Below are 21,532 nucleotides of genomic sequence, written 5' to 3' on the forward strand. Positions count from 1 at the left end.
GGCCTCATAAATGAGGCCCTTTGTACATTTCCACAACAACGTGTTTCCTTCTCGCCGCTCATAACTGGATCTAAAGTTACCAGGAAAGCAGCGCACTGAAGGTGACACAATGTGTGACCCTTTACAAAAGTGAACTGCGCTATACCCGAGCAAAAGCGGGCATTAGGCAAGCAGATCTCACAAGATGCAACAGCAGAGCTATCTCTCAGACAGACGGGCAGGAACAAAAGCCCCCACCCCAGGCTTAGAATGAGTCCTTGGGCAGTACAACTACCCCTAGGGTAACACAGGTTTTCACAGGCTGAGCCAGCGGAGCTATCTTTTAAGCGCATAGAGGTTACAGACTGCTGCAGAGGAGCGGTTTACCATTGGAACTGGGTTCATAGCCCCTAACAGGAGAGTGCGCAGAGGTGTTTACAGGCTCAGGCAGCAGAGCTATCCCTCACATTACACAGATTGCACAGGCTCCAGCAGATATATCCCTCTCTTTACATGGATTGCACATAAAGGAACAGCGGAGCTATCCCTCGCATTACATGCATGTATCATTACAAACAGATCTGGTGACTTTGGAGCAAGGGAACCATGTTAGAGTCTTGTTGTCGGTGTTCAACATCCGGTGTTTCTGGGCAAATCACTTAATCAGCCTGTGCATAAAACATCAAGTTTACCTCTTCCATTACATGTTAATGTTAGGATGTACGACATATGTATACAGAGGACTAATAGTAAGAAAATGAAACAATATTCATAAAAATGAAGGAAATTGTTGTCATTACTTGCACAAATTTAAGCGTATGTATAATTGTTAAAATAAATCTTTAGCCTTTGTCATCAATGCCAAACGTTCGAAGGGCTGTTATTGGCACAGAAAAGTAATTTAGCACCTGCGCCGCGTCTATGCTGTCCTGTTTTTGCCTCTGAAGGTGTAGAGTAGAGTCTGCCGCTTGCCCAGCCAATTAAAAGCTTGTTGCGTTGGGGAAAGTCAGTCACAGCACATTCTTGTGGCAATGAGAGGTATGTTGGCAGCTCCGCGCAGCCACTCATGTGTTATTGTAGCATCTGTGGAATGTATGTAGGTTATGGGTGAAGTAAGTAGGTCTCAAGTGCTGTGGTAAAATTCCGGGAGGATTGGGGTAGAGAGTATTGTGCCTAGATGGCGTTGTTAAACTGCAACTAACAGTGTCTTGACGTTTAAACGTATAGCTTGATTGTAAATCGGGCAGACTCCTTCTTAGATCATGGCAGCATCAGGGAAAATTAAAATCTCACTGGATCCAGGGTCCACCGCACAGACTTCCTGGGGATATTAGGCCTCAGCATCCTTTGTGCTCCTGAAGAGGGTACTCCCGGGTACCTTTCCGCCTTTGGATCGCCCTGTAACTCTGCCTGCAACACATTAGAAGACATTTCCCACCCCACCCCGAAACACCGGGTATGCGGTAGAGAGGGAAACGGTGCCAGGTGAGGGGACGGCAGACAAAGAAGCCGCTAGGTTGGTGGGGGAGGAATATATACTCTCCCCCGCCCACACCAGGCCGAAGTGACACGCGGGACCCTCCGGGATCTCATAGCGCTGGGCTGCCCCGTGTGCCATCTTGTGGCACTATGGGGGCCGCCCTCTTACTTGTGACCCCTGCGTGTCGGTCGGCCTGCATAGTGCCAATATCGGCCCACTCACCAGCCCGCTCGCAGCAACATGCATGTCGCAGAAGTAAGCAGACAAGACAACTTTTTGTTGGAGAAAAGTAGCTGCAGGTTTATTAGCGTATACACATACCAACAAGGTGGGTTATCTTACAGGCGATCCAAAGGCAAGCCGCCCCTCGCGGCCTACCACCTGATGGGCCAATTTGCAACGTGGCCTTAGCCAATCGTTGCTTAGCGGTTGTGGTGAGGAGATAGCCCCTCCCATTTCCGGTGAGCCATTGGTCCATGCTCTTGCTCACACCCCCCCCTTACGAGGGGCGGAGCGTTCAAGCGACCCCCGGTTGTACAGGTTTCCAACCGCCCGTAGGATAGCGAGGTGCCGTCGCACCCCAGGGTCCACCGCACAGACTTCCTGGGGATATTAGGCCACAGCATCCTTTCTGCCTCTGGATCGCCCTGTAACTCTGCCACAGCCCTGGGTGTGGCGACCGTCGCAGCCAGGGCCCCCCACCAAGGCCGGCATTCCTCCTACTATTTCTAGCGCGTTATTTCTAGAGCCTCTCCCCTAACCAGCCTGAACCAGTCCAAGTTTAAATTGGGCAGGAGTGCCAAAATATCCTCCCAAAGCCCCTTGCGCTTGGTGTAAGGTCTCCCAGGTCTAATGACGTCCTGTCTCCTCTGCCCTTTGAATTACACACAGCGCAGGACTTCCTGCGCATTGTCTCCAGCGCCTCCCTTGACGAGCGCCTTGCCTACAGAAATAGAGACATGTCTGACCACTGAAATTTACCTGACCCCCACTGGTGGCAAAACCCCACCGTGAGTTAAATGTGGTCATTCTAATAGATGCATAGCATGCCGTGATGGCCAGCGCAAAATTTGTAAAAAGATCCTTGGTGCACACACCAAGTGGCATGTTCAGAATTGGGGAATTAAGAGTATAGGGTCCGAACATGAAACACTGCGAAAATTTTGCAAAGTGTCAACCTACACTGCTTGCTGAACCAGGGACTGGTCACAGATGCCTGGACCCTGCTAACTGCTTGAGACCCTAATGTATACACCAGGAAGGTGTCGACTAGAAAGATAGTGTGTCGACAAGGTTCCCTATATGGTGGACAAGGAGCATCCGCTGGAACCCGTCTGTGAATGTGAATTACAGTGACACGCACCTCAGTCCAGAATACCCTTGCCTGATCCTCAAAAGGCACCTAGAGCCCGCTGCCCCCCGCAACGCATGGCGAGGGAAAACTGGCCCAGAACCCCCAGACTGGGTTTCGAATACTATCACCACCACTGGATCTAGCTAAACATTGGGTACCCATGACCTGGCAAGGCCTGACGGAGGCCAACCATTGCCCCCTTAGTTGACTACCTAACCCTGGGGAAGGTAAACTTGCGGTAAAACCCGAAGGGGGGGTCAGTGACCGAATACATGCCTGCTAAGAGGGCAGTGAGATGCCCCAACCAGCCTACTTCCATCAAAATGGCCAAACTAAGCTCTCCCTCCAAGCTTCACTCAACATAAAGCACCCCACCAAGCCAGACAGTTAGTCTCTTTTTTCCGAAACCTGTCTAAAGGGCGGGACTGAAGACTGTCTAGGACCATCTAGAGGTACCATCTCTAGGAGCATGCCTGCAAACCTTAACCTAATACATAGTCTGGCGCTAACTTCTCTGAATGGGAGAAGGCCAGAAAGATATTTAATACCTAGACCACGCCCTTCTAATCATGAACGCAGTGTCTCCTCGTGCTATCACACGTGCTATTCATCCTCCTTTCACTGGCACTCGTTGGCCTAAGCAGTAGGACAAGTACCCTTATAAACTGAATAACCTGAAAGAGCCACTAGGAGAACAGTTACTTGCCCTTAGTACTTACTGGTGAGAAAACTGCAAAGAGAGACCTTGCTCAGTACATGAAAAAGCCCGAAATAAACTACTGTACAGGCGAAAGCTTACCAGTGGACTTAGCCAGATATCCTCCACTACGTGACAACTCAAAATTGTATAACGTTTAAGACTGTCCAAATTAGCCTGTCCACATCTGGACCCTGCCCGTGAACTCACTAAAGCAATCACCAGCATTGCTAAAACTCACTAACCCTTTGTTCAATGAAATACACAAGAAGGGTCATATAGTGTAGGCCAGACCCGGGGCGAAGCCAGCTGGCATGTCCCGGTGGGGACAGGCTGGAAGATATATGAAATCAAAACAGGTACCCAAAAAAGAGCAAAGGAACCCGCTTCCCCCTAGTGGCACGGGGGCCTGGGAATAAGAACGTTGTCACTTGTACAAGTCTTCCCCCTATGCCTGGCCTTCGTTGGACCCTATGAAGCTGAAGGGGGTATGTGCGCCTATACCAGGCCTAGATTCTGTGTAAATCGCTCACGCATCACCTGGTGCGAATGGTCCTGCGTGGGAAACTGGTGAATCTGAAAACAACAAAGTGAAATGTCTCCGCGTGGGCCAGGTATGGAGGAGAAAGTGTGGCTAAAGTGAACCCAACACATAAAAGGGCTACCCAGCGTGCACAGGCAATTGCCAGAAGATTGCCTGGACATTCCCAACTATACCCTGGCCTCCCTAGAAGTACCACAAAAGGAGCACTACTTCTACTGCCAGTCCCCTGCTGGCATCGTCCATGCTTCCTCGTTGCGTCAGAATAAAGGAGCTACAAACGCTTTCATGCGTTGCCCAGCTAGAGCTAGCCGCCCCATATATGGCTGCCAACTTTGAACTGCCATGTGTGACAAATCATCCTGTCGGTGCACAATGAGTGAACTTAACAGACTAAGAATGACCCTTTCATGCTAGCAATAAAACCATGGAGTTGACTCTATGAGGACCCTGGAAAAAAGGCTGCCTTCAAGAGATATTCCCGATCTATGCGCTAAGTTATATCCCGCCAACATGGTGAGGCTCGTAGAGCGGCTCCCCTGGTGCGGCTGGGCCAAAGCAATAACATTATTTTCCTAACCAGGAGGCTGCTACTAAAAAGCATGTACCAAGTGACCCAAATTGTATTGCTTGGTCTTACTAGGAAGTGGAAAAGTAGGAATTAGTCTCCCCCTGACAAATAAAATTCATGTTGCAATCAAGGTTGCTAAAGACAGGCAGACACTGTCTCCGATGGGGGGTGACCCCTACAAAAACCCCTCAAGTTTAGGTGCTCTAGTCGTAACCCAGGAAACCCTACCTGCCGCCAAAAAGTGACCCTAGGTGTTGAACCAAACAAGTCCTAGTTCAATAGTGGCGCCCGGAAGTACTGGTCCTTCCGCAGAGTGATAAATGGGCATGCCTGTATCTTGGAGGTACAGGTGTACGTGTTTAATATGCACTTATTGAGATATACCATGTCCTTACATGCGCATGCAAGTGCGTGCTGCATACAGCAAGGAGCACGTGCACGGAGTGCCCCTTACCCAGAGAATAGAGGAGGACAAGCAAGCCTGCATAATGACATGCGCAGTCCGGAAATGCCCAGTGCACTTTGGTGTGAGTGATAAATATGCACATCTAACTTGTCCTCTTACCATTCTACCCAGAACACCTCATCCAAGGCCATCACTGACCTAAACCAAATGCAATTCATCCCTCTAAAAATGAAGGGGAACCCTGCAATAAGCTAGACGTAGACCCCTTGGATAAGGAGGTTCTTACCAGTGCGATCAAGTGTTTGAGTGTCTGCCATTGGAGCAGAATGTCCTACTACCTGTGATTGGTGTTCTAATTGTAACATGCACACGTCACAGGCTCCTGTAACATGCTGAATTCTGCCTCTTAACAGTCTATGCTTCCAGTACGTGCACAAGTGCCACCAATTGCCTAGGGAAACCTTGGTACATGTCTGACTGCCTGCCATGCAAGCCAATAAAATACCTCACTTGCACATTGTAAGCATTTGTACTTGCATTAAAGTCACTATTCTTCCTGTAATGCACCTATTGCTACTTCTTGTGTGGCATAAATAAATTGAAGCCATGGTCATCCTAGTACCTCACAAGGAACTCCATTTCGGAGGCAGGAGACACAATTTCACTCTATAACTATATAATCGGTGTTATGCGTCTCTACTTTGCAATATTACAATGGTACACGTACGGCGTACACCTGCGTGCTAGCTCTGCATGATTGTCCACACACTAGGACACCAGAGTGAATCATCCAAAGACCTTATTAGTGGGGCATGCTACCGAATTCTTTAATAATGGGGCATTACATTACAGCCCGCCTGTTAGTACGAGAACTAGTGACCACAAACATTCTCGTATGGAGATGGTGGAGGCACAGGCTAAGATCAATGCTCGAGAGCTAAGTCAAGCTAGACCTTGTACTTTACTCTACCTCCCATCACCCCCTCCGTCTCCCAGGCCATCATAACTGACCTCAATCTACCTCTAATTATAGCAAGTGCTATTCTCCTAACTATGGAAGTGTCTTCCGCGTGACTTGTGGATTGAGAGTCTGCCATATATAGTGGTAATATCCTTCTCCCTTAATTGGAACTCTTTTGAGCAAGTACACATGCTTTTATCTTGTAACACACCGTTTGCTACATCATCATCGTGCTTGCATCCTGTACTTGCACAATTGCCACCATTGATTACGTAACATTTGCTCCTGGGTTAGACTACTGCCCTGAAATGCAGCCTACACCTCTCCTTGTGCAATGTATGCCCATGTAACTAGCACTCATGTCACTTTTTCCCCCTGAGAAGCACTGATAGCTACTTCTTGAATACTTTGCCCACGTTTGTCACTTAGCTCCATGTAACTAGTGCATCATTTATGTAGGGCGCTCACGAAAAGTGCTCCCATGTACCTGTTCTGTCCTATTGTGGAGCGCCTGACACCTTCTGGTAAAGTCTGCGCTATAAAAGGCATAATAAAGCGTGAGTACGGGAAGATGAACAGCAGCGGGCTGCGAGGCGAAAGTAGCCTCGAACCCTGTTTCCCCACAACAAGCTGAAAACCGTGCACAGCGGGGACTACAAGCGAGTCTCTATCGCTCTGCCACCTAATGGGCCAGGCGGCCGGCATGGATAACTCGACCGCCCCCCCACGAGCCTCAGCACCCATGAGTGCTGGAATGCCACCACCGCTGGTAGCTGCGGGATGTCGGCCCAGCAAATAGAGAGCTCCCTGTAACCGAACCGGGCAGAAGGCACGCGTGTGGCCGGCAGGAGGGGCCAGATGTCCACTACAGGGACAACGGGCCAAGTACAAAGCTGCAGCGGCAAAGACCAGACTACGCGACCCCTGCCGGGACGTAGCTCATGAGGGAAAGCTTCCACTGTACACGCTGCAGCCCCCATGCACTGGATAACCATGAAGAAAACCAATGCTGCCATGGTCGAGATAAGGCATACTCGGAAGCTGGGGGGAGCGAAAAACACACAGTGAGCTCGTGTTACTCTCCTCCCGGACACTGCAAATCCGTGGCAAAATGGAGTGGTCGAGCACCTCAGGGATGCGGGCCACCCCGTGCCTCTTTACAGTTCCCCATTGCCAAGCGCATGCCAAGGAACCACCGCACCGGATGCCCAGGCAGCTGTCATGGCTCGGTCGACCGCCATCCCCGCGAGCCCAGTCAGGAAATCAATAATGGACCCCACAATGGCCTTAAAAAAGGCAGACCAAAATCCAGCATGTGGGCCCATGCAGTATCACTACACTACGGAAATAACGCTGTGTCAAAGCTGGTACCATTCTATTCTAGAGGACAATCATAAATACTAATAGCATGTAACGACTAGCAAGGTGGTGGCAGCTCCTTGTGTGTTTGTTGTGAAGAGCTCGTGCAGATTGCGAGGGGATCCTCCTCTGCATGCTTGTTAAGCCCAGTGCTAAACGCAGTATTTTTAAAATTCCCCCTGTTAAAAGCGCACCTTCTGCAATCCGATGCAATTGATGTAACAACTGTTATTTTAAAAATTATTTTAACCTACTAGCAGTACTGTGATTACTCTGTACCCCTAGCCCCGTTCCACCGCGGCTCCGTGCCGTTTGTGTGGAGGGCAGGGTAGAGCTCCATTGTGCCTCAGGGCCGGCTCCCCGACCAGAACGGAGTTAGCGTTCCAGCTGGGGGCGGGGCTTAGACCTTAAGAAGAAGCGTGACTGGGGGTTCGGGCGACTAGCAAGGTGGTGGCAGCTCCTTGTGTGTTTATTGGGAAGAGCTCGTGCAGATTGCGAGGGGATCCTCCTCTGCATGCTTGTTAAGCCCAGTGCTAAACGCAGTATTTTTAAAATTCCCCCTGTTAAAAGCGCACCTTCTGCAATCCGTTGCAATTGATGTAACAACTGTTATTTTAAAATTTATTTTAACCTACTAGCAGTACTGTGATTACTCTGTACCCCTAGCCCCGCTCCACCGCGGCTCCATGCCGTTTGTGTGGGGGGCAGGGTAGAGCTCCATTGTGCCTCAGGGCCGGCTCCCCGACCAGAACGGAGTTAGCGTTCCAGCTGGGGGCGGGGCTTAGACCTTAAAAATGGCTACCCGGAAGCGCAGCGGTCAGCGCAGCGGGAGCGCTGTTACCGCGCCAAAGCCGCGCCAAAGGGGTGCCAGTCTGCACCAGTCCGCGCTGGGATCGCGCTGTGCGCCACATCCCCTGGCCCCCACAGAACCCACCACACAACGAAGGTAACAACCTATTCCAGAGCGCAGCTTCTGAGTATAGGAAACACTGTAAATTACAAGAGCTGTACTCACTTTGAAACTGATTCCTTTTGTAACTTACTTTCTAACGCCTGTCTGAACTGCTCATTTAAGATTACGTTACCTTACTCACAGCAAGTATCCCTTCTGGTACCTAGAAACGAAGATAAACACATAATCTGCACACTTATAAATGCACGTTCTCTTATAAAACATAGGGAAGACGTGGCGGAACTCATTGCAACCAAAATATAGACGTTCTGTTTATAACTGAGACCTGGGCAGATCTAGCATCTGGCCCAGATTTCAGTATAGCCACCCAGGACGGCTATCATGTGATTAGACCAGACAGATCATCCGGCAAAAGGGGCGGTGGTCTAGCCATTATACACCGAGCCAATTTAGCTATAAAAACAGAACCATTAGATTGTGATTTTGATGAAGTTTTAGGTTTCACTATTACTCTCTCCCCTATACAAACCTTTAAGGGAACTCTGTTGTATCGACCACCTACCTCACGCATACCCTTCCTGAAATCCCTCAATTTCCTATTAGAACCAGTAGCCGCCAATTCGGACTACACAATATTGTGAGACTTTAATTTTCATTTGGAAAATCTTGCAGATAAAGACTCGTCCACTCTTATCTCGAACTTCTCCGCCGCTGGCTTAGAACAGCAGGTCTCCTTAGCCACTCATCAAGCAGCCCACATTCTGGATGGCTTATTTACAAACAATTCTCATATGACTTACCCTACAGTGTTCCCGCTTATATGGACGGATCACTCGGCAGTGAAATTCAGGATCTTAGTCAGGAATCATAAAAATGTATCCCCTCCCATTCGCCCCCAGATTAAATGTCGCGACTGGAAAAACCTTGATTCCACCGTTTACATAATACCTTGGAGTCCACGAGACCAGAAGACATATCTGATCCACATGAAGAATCTAATAACTATGGACATTGGCTGAACAATGCCTTTAACCGCTTAGCACCTAACATAAAGATGCGGCCAAACCGCACTAAACCCTCCGCGCCATGGTTCTCTGAACCACTAAGGCTTGAAAGACAACGATGCCGAAATTTGGAGAGGTGTTGGTGTATGAAATACGACAACAATGACAGAGATACATACAAGAAAGCTTTGTCAAGCTTCAAAAAACTCATAATTGCAGAAAAATTTTACTTTTATAGTACACAGATAGAACTAGCTAAAAATTCGAGCAAACAGCTATATCAGGTGGTTAAAAAATTAGCCAATACACCAGCTCTTGCCACCACAGAACCAGCTCAAATTTTCTGCAATAAGGTAGCGGAATTTTTTAAGGCAAAGGTCAAAGACATCTTTAACAATTTTACTAAAAAAACTATCACTGATTCAGCCTGCTTGGAGATCCCTCTTACGTTCCCTAAGCCAACCTTTGTGGCTTTTTCCCCACTATCCCAACAGGCTATGAAAGAACTTATGAACACTATTAAGTCAGGATCACCTTTGGATCCATGTCCCCCATTCATCCTCAAACCATTATTCAATCTGATAGCCCCGGTGCTCACTAACATCTGTAATGCCATGTTTCGGACAGGGAACTACCCCTCAATCTGGAAAAAAGCCACGGTAAAACCTCTCTTAAAAAAATCGACCCTAAATCCATCAGAGCCTAAAATCTATCGCCCTATTGCCTCGCTCCCCTATCCATCAAAAAATTTTGAAAAGGCAATGAACTTACAGCTGTTGAACTATATTGATCAGAACGATCTGCTGGATGACACCCAGTTTGGGTTCAGGAAGGGCCACGGGACCGAGACTGCTCTGATAAAGGCAGCAGAGGAGGTCAGGATAATCATGGACCAGGGTGGTGCAGCGGTCCTAATACTGTTGGATTTGTCTGCAGCTTTCGACACGGTCGATCATACCATCTTGATCGACCGTGTCGCTGCAATATCCATTCAGGGCAAAGCCAAAGCACTCCTGGCATCCTTCCTGGCTGATAGAGAGCAGTCTGTGAAGATGGGGAGTTATTACTCTCCTGATTTCACTTTGCCTTGTGGAGTTCCCCAAGGCTCCTCGCTAAGTCCGACACTTTTTAACATCTACGTGTCGGACCTGGCGAGGGTGATCAAGTCATTTGGTATTGGACTGACCTCATACGCTGATGACACCCAGCTGGTCCTGGCGATTCACAAAAATGGAGGATCAGTGGCCGTTAACTTCCAGGAGGGTATGAGAGCCATCAGTACCTGGATGGATCAGAATTGTCTAAAGTTAAATTCTGACAAGACTGAGGTCATGGTATTTGGTGAGCTGACCCCGTCTTGGTCCCCAGTTTGGTGGCCTTCGGAGTTAGGAACCCCTCCATCACCAGTACCCAAAGTTAGGAATCTGGGGGTTCTATTCGACAACAAGTTATCTTTTGTCAGCCATGCCAACGCAGTAGTCTCAGCCTCCTTTTTTACCCTAAGAATGGTAAAGAAATTGCTTCCATTTCTTCCCCCAAATGCAGGCAAAACCCTAAAGTCCACTTTGGTATTGTCTAAAGTGGACTATTGTAATGGCCTATTGTTGAACGCGTAGGAGCAAGTTTTGAACAAACTACAGCTTGTTCAAAATGCTGCCGCAAGGATTCTAACCGGCACACCGAAGTATTCATCTATTTCTCCCATCATTCGTCAATTACATTGGTTGCCGGTTAGAAGCCGTACGAAGTTTAAGGCCTTGTGTATCACATATAAGGCATCGAACATCATTGGACCAGAATTTTAAAAAAAGGCTATTTGTGTTTACACGCCTAGTCGAACATTACGTTCATCTGCAGCCCAACAGCTTCAACTCCCACGCACAAAAAAGCCACATGGGGAGACAAACACTTTGTGGTTGCCGCTTCTAAACTGTGGAACCTGCTCCCTCTCTACATTAAACTTAGCCCATCACTGCTAACATTCCGAAAGCATCTTAAAACCTGGCTTTTTAATCAGTAAACTCCCAATAGGAACCCTTTTGCAATCTGTAAGCTCTAGCGCCGAGACACCGGAAGGTATTTGTGCGCTATAGAAATTTTATAAATAAATAAATAAATAAATGTACAGCAGCATGGTTACAGAGTCGCTGCTGGCCCCGGAGAGAACAAAAGGAACTACCCACTGCCTGCGGGCACACCTGGGAAACACCCACCCATACACAGCCATGCGAGTCCTGGCACTCTGATAACCCCAAGCCCTTCCCAAGAATACTGGCTGCAACCTTCTCTTAAACTAAGATAGACGCTTAACTAAGCCCGACCTACCAGTGCAGAAAGCGGACCGAGTCGGGCCTAGTCACCCGACGAAATCAATTGTCTTTCTAAAGTTGAATGCTCAGAGAAAGGAACTTCCAAGCAGCCCAGGAGGACACGAGGTACCCCTAGCGATGCACAACGTCCCCTATGAATCACGCGCGACCGCTAGAAAGCCGGACCCCACCGAAACGAGGACCCGGGATCAGGCACATCAAAGCCATCGAAACTATGCACGAGGAGCGATCGCATCACTTAACAAGGGAATCCAATGAGAAACAAACAGACACCTTCGTGTAAAGTCAGCGCTAACATAACAGCAAGCTAGAAAATTTTATGTCAGAGTGCCTGCCCGGCCCCGACTCAGTTGCACAAGATGGCCACTGGGAGGGGAGAGGGTGGGGGGGAGGAGCATGGCCACCGCCTTGAAGGCGCCATTTCCCCACCGCCGAAAACTGGGGCGTAGCCGCTGAGCGGGGGCGCTATTTCACCGCCTTCCACTGTGCCCCAACAAATTCGCCCCCTCCCACGCACATGCCACCGTGTGTGTGAGACAGGGTATGACGGTACAAAAAATACAATAGGCTTAGAGGGGGTACCTGGCCTAGAACACGGACCCAAGCCGTGCCCCCCACGGGGCCAGCTGAAGCAAACACAGTAAGCCAGTAGCAAAATGAACCATACATCGTGGATACTCGGAAAAGGAGGAGCAAAGGTAGTGTTGCCCCCAGTAGATGCCCGGTATGCATGTCGCCAGGGAGGGGTACAGCAGGGAGCTAGAGGTAACAACCAGTGACCCCCAAAACGGCGGGCCCGGAAACACCTAAACAACACCTCGGGCCGAGGGAAGGCACAAGAAGGCCAGAGCCGTAGATAACACCCACACAAGTGAGGGGGAGAGAGCAGCGCTCCGCACCATGAAACTGGACTCCTCCCCCACACCCGGCCCTCCCAAAACAGTACACGCATGGAGGAGGAGCCCCCTCTCCCCTGCTACTGGAATGTACCCAAAGATATGCCGCACGGGTAGACCCTGCACCCTGACCACCAGGCACTGGTGTGCTCCCACTACAACGGCCTTCATCTGAAGGCCGCCAGGCCAACTCTAGCCCCCCCGGATGGGGAGGAGCGGGCACGAGAGGGGGTAGACTACCCCGATCCCTGGGCAACCCAGATTTTAGCCCTCTGCTATACAGCACCTCAACGGGGGATGCACCGCGACCCCCAAAAGAACCAATTGTAACATGGAGCGAAAAGGGGGCAGCTAATACACCGATGTCGATGGCGTAATGTTTTCTCTTAGTCACTAATCATTAGATGTGAGTGCTTCCACCATGCAAGAGATCACTAACTGCCACCGCCTGGACAAGACATTGAACAAGTGTCTTTCGGCTTCCAGACCGAGATTGGCGATAAACCCGCTGAGTTACACACAGAAATGCCTCCAAAATGCTGACAAGGTTCGGGGGTAGCCAAAATCTAGTGTGTCTCCCTCGACGTGTGGAGCCACCCGAACCTAAATACGGCCCAGAAACATAAAATTATTGCCGCCCCTTGAAAGCAAAACTAGCGTGAGACAAAGCTCTCCGACAGTGGTCAGCAAGACTTCCCCCGCCGAAACTGGCCACACCGAGCAAACAGGCTCGGTACTATAGCACGGGCCTGCACCAGTGACCCCGCATGCCATGCCGCCGAGCATTTCTACTCGCCCTATAAGGCTTCTCCGTGGGAACGCGGCACCCCACAAAACACCTCAACTCACCGCCGGAGAAGCAAACCGCCGAACGTTGGAAAAACAGCAAACCGATGCAAGACCAGGCCTCTGGACGGAGCGACCAGAGGGCATCCAAACGGCGTCAGGGTGAGGGGACGGCGGACAAAGAGGCCGCTAGGTGGGCGGGGGAGGAATATATACTCTCCCCCGCCCACACCAGGCCGGAAGTGACGCGCGGGACCCTCCGGGATCTCATAGCGCTGGGCTGCCCCGTGTGCCATCTTGTGGCACTATGGGGGCCGCCCTCTTACTTGTGTCCCCTGTGGGGACATGTCGGTTGGCCTGCATTGTGCTCAGACTGAAGCAGGATGAGAACAAGTGACAAACTTTTCCAGCTTTTCAGAAGTCCTGTTACCATCGCCATCATGTGGAATTTAGAGGTAATAGCTGTATTAAAGGATAACTTTTACATTTTGGGTTGGCACTTCCCAGATGAAGAAATTACCGACTTTTTTCAGTCCAATATTGAATCTATTCCTACACAAGTGTGAGGAAGCGAGGCGGGTCCCTGCTGCCGCGAAAGAGCAGGCAAATACTCTCGTGCTTGTGCTGGCATCCGCCTTGCAGGAGCAAGCAGCGGCGGCGCGAGAACCATATGTTTTCAATTACCACGTGCACCTGCTGTTCGCTCCCACTAGGTGGATGCCGGCACAAGCAAGAGTGTGCTTGAAAAGGAGCACACCGATGGCTAAAGGTCGTCCTAGAGCAGAGCATGTGCGCTGCCTAGGCGAGACCTAATAAATGATTGTCTTAATATGAAGTAGCTGTAAGGATACACAAGGGTCCAGAGGCTTACTGGGGGGTAGCATGTGGTGGTGCATGCCCACAGTCCTGAGGGATACACTCCTTCCACTTGAGGGAGGGGACCAGGCAAAGTATGCCCCTTAAAGACCATTCTTCCTTTCAAATGTAACCCCTGAGAAATACCATATCAGAGATTCAGGGACAGCACAAACTCACAATCCTAGCTGGACTTCTTAGAATATTCCAGCAAGGCACTGAAGCTGGGTGAGGGGAAGCAAAGTGAATGATTTTGTTGGGCTCTGCGCTCAGATTCTGAGGGAGCACAGAGACCGTCAGTTTAAAATATTAACTTAAAAATAATACATTAGCGCAAGAGCCTACATTAGCCATCCACACACTGGAAAGATTTCCACTCTAAAACTGCAGATTGGACTTAGCATCTGCGACCAAGACTTGCATAAGTTAGCGGGGTCTTATTACATATACAACTAGTACTTTTTTTCCCTAGCATGGGAAATTATTTCCAGTACACATCTGGCACTGCATGCCCCGGTAGTCAGCCACGGCCCGTGGAGGGAGTTTCGGTGAGGCGGAGAGGGGGAAGGGAGGGGCAGGGGGGGGGGTGCTAAAAACCGGAGTATGGATAATTGAAGGTAAGTAAACAATTTAATTAATAAAAACGAATTTCGTATTGTGCCCTGCATTGCAAAATGTGATGCAGGGTGCGCTACGAAATTTGTTTTAGTTATTAAATTGTTTACGTACCTTCAATTATCCATAGTCTGGTTTTTAGCACCCCCCACCTTGCCCCTCCCCCACCCCGCCTCTCCGCCGCACCAAAACTCCCTCCACGGTAGGGTGACCAACCGTCTGTAATTTTCACGGACAGTCCGTAAATTAGCCCTAAAGTCCGTTGACCGTGAAAGAAGTTTTAACGGACGCCATTTGTCCGTAATTTTAGCCTCTCCCTAAAAGACCAAAGTTCATTACCACAATTGTGATTCCCCAGCTGACGGGAAGGAGACTCCTGTGCTGCATTCTGGAGAGAGGAGCAGAGGGCTGAACAGAAAGGAGCCTTCTAGCCAGAGCGACTGCTTCCCCAAAGAAATGCAAATGTGTGAATTAGCAAATGTTAAGGCTGCTTTGGAACCGGTATTGTTTTAAACTGATGTCAAGTCACTTCACACTTCCTGATAACAGGGTATGGACGAGCCCCTAACTTTAAGATTGCTTTGAATTTCAGTGAACCCTGTATTCACAAGGGTCTAGCATTGGTGCAATATTCACAGTTAAAACAGATTTTCCCCAAGATTGCGCTGCTTGCCTTCTGCCAGTCCTCAGAAGTGCCAGCCCGTTCCATCTCAGATAGACAATAAGAGAGGGTGTTTTTGAAAAATTGTGTATTATCACCGCAAGGTTCTCTACATTTTGTGTGAAATGCCCAGATACACCAGCCAAGTGACACATAAAAACGGAAAAACTTTATTTTTTAAAATCATTCTCACGTTCCAGCAGTTATTTGTGTTATGTGTAATTATTTTTATCTCAGAAACCAAAATGTGGCATAAGGGCATGATACAGAAACATTAATCGTCACCTTTGCTTACCCCCCACGCAGTTTTTGCTTAGCCAAGCTTTTTTTATTACCTACTAAAAGCGAGGTTGATAGGGTTGCAACACCTGAGAGGAATACCTGCAAGACAGTTCTTCTAATTATTTACTGATATGGTTTGAATGTCTATTTGAGTGCACCGAGAAACAAATGGAGTATATTACAGGTGTTGGTGAAGTAAAGTGCAGCTGCATTGTTCTTTTAATGGAAGAATGTCTGTTATCGTCTCTTTGATTTCTGATGCAGGCCTCATTTACTATGTACTCATCACCTCAGGACTCCACTATCCTCTTTTCTTAAGGGGAACATGTAGTGTAAAGAACAAACTGTTCTCTTTGACCAGTTCTGCATCTCTAACAATGGCCAGCAACATAGGCTTTCGAGAATATTTCATGATGTTGGCTGGGGTTTTGAGATCTATTGTGACATCCTTCACCGATGGTCCATTTAAGACTTACAGTGATCCCTTGATGCATAACACTTTGTAAGTTTTTGTATCAGTACAGTTGGCGCAGTATGTTGCATACATAACCTTTCCTCTCTGTGTGTGAACTCTGCACATGTCCATTGTCTATGACTATAGCCCCTCTTACATACTTCTCTAAGGATAGGAATGCCAACATTTATAAAAAGTTACTTGTGAGAGCTTTTAGTTTATCTTTCTATTTGTTTGTGTTATGCAAGAATATATATGGTTTTTGCAATCTAAACACACACTCAAGGGCTTTAGAAAAATAACCGCTTTGCTGCAGCCAGAATTCCCCCGCGGTGCTGAGGAATTTGAAACGTGCGCTGTTCGGATGGCCCCCGGCCGTCCTCCGCACACGCCCACCGTGAATTAAAGATTGGCAAGTCCTGTTTCTGGAAAAACTGATTAGTGACATACTGATATAGGAAAAATCATTATGAATGACAACATTTGTAAATAGCACTGTATGAGCCTGCATTGTCAGCCTACAGATCTTGGTGCAATCTTGCTCGCTCGTACCCACCAAATACCTTGCATGCGGAGGGTGTTGAAGTAGGAGGGGTAGACTTGCTGGGTCATTGAGAGTGATGGGTCTAGGACGAACCCCAGGTTGCGTGCGTAGTCGGTGGGTGTTGGTGCTGCTCCCAGCACGGTCAGCCAACAGGAGTCGTCCCAGGTGGATGGGGTGGAGCTGAGGATGAGGACCGCCGTCTTGTCTGAGTTCAGTTTCATTCGGCGACGGCCTTCATTCCTTCATGAAGGTTGGTTTTGGCGGTGGTAGGTCCTTGGTGAGGGAGAGGATCAGCTGTGCGTCATCGGCGTAAGAGACGATGTTGAGGTCATGTGATCGGACGATGTTGGCGAGTGGTGCCATGTAGACGTTAAAGAGGGTAGGGCTGAGTGATGATCCTTGGGGTACGCAGCAGATGATCTTGATGGCTTCGGATCGGAATGGGGGGAGGCGGACTCTCTGTGTTCTGCCAGTGAGGAAGGAGGTGATCCAGTCCAGGGCTGTGTCGCATATCCCCGCATCGTGGAGTCGTGTGCGTAGGGTGTGGTGGCAGACGGTGTCGAAGGCGGCCGAAAGGTCCAGGAGGATGAGGGCCACGGTTTCGCCTCTGTTCATCAGGGTCCTGATGTCGTCGGCGGCGGTGATAAGGGCGGTTTCGGTTCTGTGGTTGCTGAGAAATCCGAATTGGGATGGGTCCAGAGTGTTGCTCTTCTCGAGGAAGTGGGTCAGTTGCCTGTTGATGATCTTCTCAATGACTTTTGTCGGGAACGGGATTAGGGAGATGGGACGGAAGTTCTTGAGGTCCTTAGGGTCAGCCTTGGGTTTCTTGAGCAGGGCGTTGATCTCAGCGTGTTGCCAGCTTCTGGGAAGGTGGTGGGTGCGAAGGAGCTGTTGGGGATCTTCCGGAGGTGGGGTGCGATGATGGAGCTTGCTTTGTTGAAGATGTGGTGGGGGCAGGGGTCGGATGGTGAGCCTGAGTGGATGGTGTTCATGATTTTGATGGTGTTGTTGTGGTTGACGTGGTTCCAGGTGAGCAGGAGGTCAGTGTGGCTATGGATGGTGAGTTTGGGGTGTCAGTGGCTGTCAGCGGGGTCTGGGTGTTGAATCTGTTGTGGATGTCTGTGATCTTGCGGTGGAAGAAGGTGTCAAGAGAGTCGCACAGGCCTTGTGACGGTGATATGTCGTTGGAGCTGGAGCTGGAGCTGGAGTTGGCGAGTTCCTTCACGATGTTGAAGAGCTCTTTACTGTTGTGTGCGTTGTTGTCGATGCGTTCCTTGAAGGAGGTGCTTTTGGCGCTTCAAATGATTTGGATGTGCTTGCGGCTGGCGTTCCTGAGGGCAGCATGGATGTCTGGTGTCTGTTTGTGGCGCCACTTCTTCTCAAGTCTTCAACAACTCTGCTTGGATGCCTGGAGGTCGGTGGTGAATCAGCTGGCCCTTCTGTTGGTGCGTCTGTTTGATAGTTTCTTTATCGGGGCGAGAGTGTTGGCGCAGTCGTCAAGCCATTGCTTGAGGTTGCGGGTGGCTGCGTCTGTGTTGGTGTGGTCGGTTGGTGGGTCTCGGGTGAAGGTGGTGATTAGCTGGTCTTTGGTGACCTTGTTCCAGCTGCAGTGGGATTTGTTGCGGGTGGTTGTGCGCGACGTGTTACTTGAAAGAGCAGTGGATCCAGTGGTGGTCGGTCCAGTGGAGTTCGGTGGTGTGGCTGAAGGTGACGTGGTTGCTGGCAGAAAAGATGGGGCCGAGCCTGTGTACGGCAGGGTGGGTAGGAGATGTGACAAGCTGTTTGAGTACAAGGTTGGCGAGGTTGTCAAGCAGGGTAGTTGATTTGCTGTCATTGGCGTTCTCGAGGTGGAAGTCGAGATCTGCGAGGAGGATGTAGTCTGTGGAGGCCAAGGAGTGCAAGCGGACGATGTCGGTGATGGAGTCGCTGAACTGTGGCCAGGGTCCGGGGGTCTGTAGACAAGTTTCCCTCTGAGGGTGGTGTTGGGATCGATGTGGGTCTGGAAGTGCAGATGTTCGACGGTGCTGAGGGTGTCATCGGTGCTGGTCGATATTCTGAGGCTATTCTTGTGGACGATGGCCATTCCTCCTTCTGGTTTGTTGGTGCAGTCCCTGTGGGTTATCTTGTAGCCGTCCGGCATTGCAATGGCAATGTCGGGTGCCAATGATGTGGCAGCATATATTATACTGTGTGCCCTGCTCATTTAAAATAATAACTTAAACATTTACAGTGCTTTCAGGGATCTCCTAGCACTAAAAAACCATAAGTCACGTTTCCCTACTACACCAAACATGATTAAATTCTGTGGACATCTAGTTGCACACTTATACTTCTGTAGTGAATGCATTAACCAATATAGGTTTCATGACATACAATATAACAATTTCTATTGATTAGTTTAACTTTAATTTCTTTTATCAGTTAAGATATGCATTATTGTATGTGAAGTTACCTGATGGTGAGAGTTTAACAAAATAGTCAGCAGCGGCCAGCATAGCTAAACGCAGTAGGGCAGGGGCAGGGCAGGGTGGGAGCGGGGTGAACATAATGTGCCGCCTCAATGTAGCATACCTTCAGGCAATCACATAAAGACCATAGTGAATATATAGTAAAATTTAGGAAATAGAAAATAAATGCATTGATAAGATAGGGGGGTACGGCCACTCCATCAATTTGTCTGTAAAACTGAACCTTTGTCCTGAGTTTTTGTCCTGAATTTGTGTCCTGAAGTTTGACCCTTTGTCCTGAATTTTTTACAGTCCTGTCCAGAATTTGCCTCCATGTCAGTTGGTCACCCTACTCCACGGGCCGTGGCTGCCGGTAGTAACTTCTCCTGCTTGGGTCTGAGGTGCTTTTCATCCTCCATATGTGCGATCCACATATGTTTTGAGTGCCTGTGCAGACCAAGGTCCCACATGCCACTTGTAAGAAGTGAAACAGGAGAAGGTCACTTCCAAATTGTCTTTACATGCAGGTGTCAAGCTTAGAAAGAATTGTCAACTTGCAGGTGCATAAAATGCAAGAGCAAACCGGGTAATTGAAGTCCTCACCGAGAATACCCAAAGCTACCACTTCCACCTCTTGAGAAAACACCCTATAAATATGCAAATTCTAAAATGCGCAGAGCAAAAGATGTTTCCTTGAGGATGAAAAACTGATTACTGGGCCTGAGTGGCAGATAACAGCTGACAGTGCAGAGGGTTCAAGGTCATGCCGCCTGTGTCGACGGGAACACAACACGTGCCACACACCCTTGTTAGCCGTTTTATGTTATCATAATCATGTTCAGGTAAGGGAATGCAGGGAAGGGAAAGGGAGCAAACACCACAATCTACGCACACAAGTACCGATACAAACACGCATTCATCCTCCGGCACATGCTCAAACATAAACACGTGCACTCACACGCAGACATGCGTGCATACACACATGCTGTCACGCTCAAGCATACTTAAATGGACTCTCATATATGCAAAGTCACTCACCAACTCACACATTTTCCACACAAAACAACGATCACAAAGTTTGTGCAAAGAAAAACAATATTCAGGTAACTTGCGATTTAATTCATATAACGATAATATATAAATCCTTGTTGGTTTTCTCATGTATACATTTTTAAACATGACACGACATAATTGAAAACACGAAAAAAAAGTACGTGTTTTTTATTCCATGTTATTTTATGGCTCCAAACCTCCAATTAATAACCAGTGCTAGATTTCCAATCTTGGTACGCAACAGCCAACGACTGCCAGGAGTGGCCCTTGGCCCTCTGATGCAGAGAAGATGGTGTAAGAATGCACTCAGGATGAGCTGGGTAACCTCAACCGCAAATGGGACACATGAGCAGGAGGTGTAAATAGGCTTGTTCCACGTGTAATTTTAATCGGAGAGTGAAATATGCAGAGAAAAGTAAAGCAATAAATTGCATCTGTGGCACTGTTTTTAAGGCAGCGGGAATGTGGGATAACTGTAGGGTGACCAGAATTTTAAAGCCAAAAACAGGGACATTTCACAAAAATAGAAGAAGGACTACAATTTTACTTCAAGCAAAGGGACAGAATGACAGTGCTCCTCAGCAAATAATTACAGAACAGGCAGTACGAACAGGGCTTTAAGTGGACCGGGGTGCACCGGGTCAGAACACCGGCAGTTTTTTTCAGGGGGGCATCGAAACGGGTCTCTATCGGGCTCTGTTTTGTGCCCTGCCAAAGGCAGTCCATTTTTTTCCCAGATTGCAGTGACAGAAGGCACATCGATGTGCGCGTGGTGAGTAGGGCCGGACTGAGAACCAAAAGGGGGGTTGGGGGTACTGCCGAGGCTCTTTGCCGTGGCCGATTTTGTTGCAGGGCCGATTTTGCAGCTATGCTGCAAAAACAGCCCTGTAACAAAAACGGCCCCCTGGGGCCCCAAACCGGCCCCCACCCGTGCGGCGCACCGAGGGATTGCCCGGTGCCTGCTACGGCCAGTCCGGGCCTGGTGGTGAGCGTTGTAAAGGAAGGGAAATCCTTTAAGGAGAGTAATTTTCTCTCTGGATTTCCCTTCTCTTTTTGAAACTCAGGAGCAGCAACATTGTCGTGGTGTTACCAGGGCTTTAAGTGGAAGTTTTTTCAATATGATATACAAGCTATAGTTGTTGCTTATTTATCCTATGCAACTAGCAACCATTGACAAAGCCAATAGTCCCAACTTGTAGGTATGATCTGAGTTGTTGTATCATATATCTGGACGCAATGACAGGAACAGCAAAATACAAGTCGGGCGGCACACTGTGCTAAACACAGATTTTTAGCTTACTTGTTTTTAAGCCATGCCTCTAATTACATTGACCACGCCCCTTT

Source organism: Lissotriton helveticus, chromosome 4_1 (genome assembly GCF_964261635.1).
Source record: "Lissotriton helveticus chromosome 4_1, aLisHel1.1, whole genome shotgun sequence".
In the NCBI taxonomy this organism is placed as follows: Eukaryota; Metazoa; Chordata; class Amphibia; order Caudata; family Salamandridae; genus Lissotriton; species Lissotriton helveticus.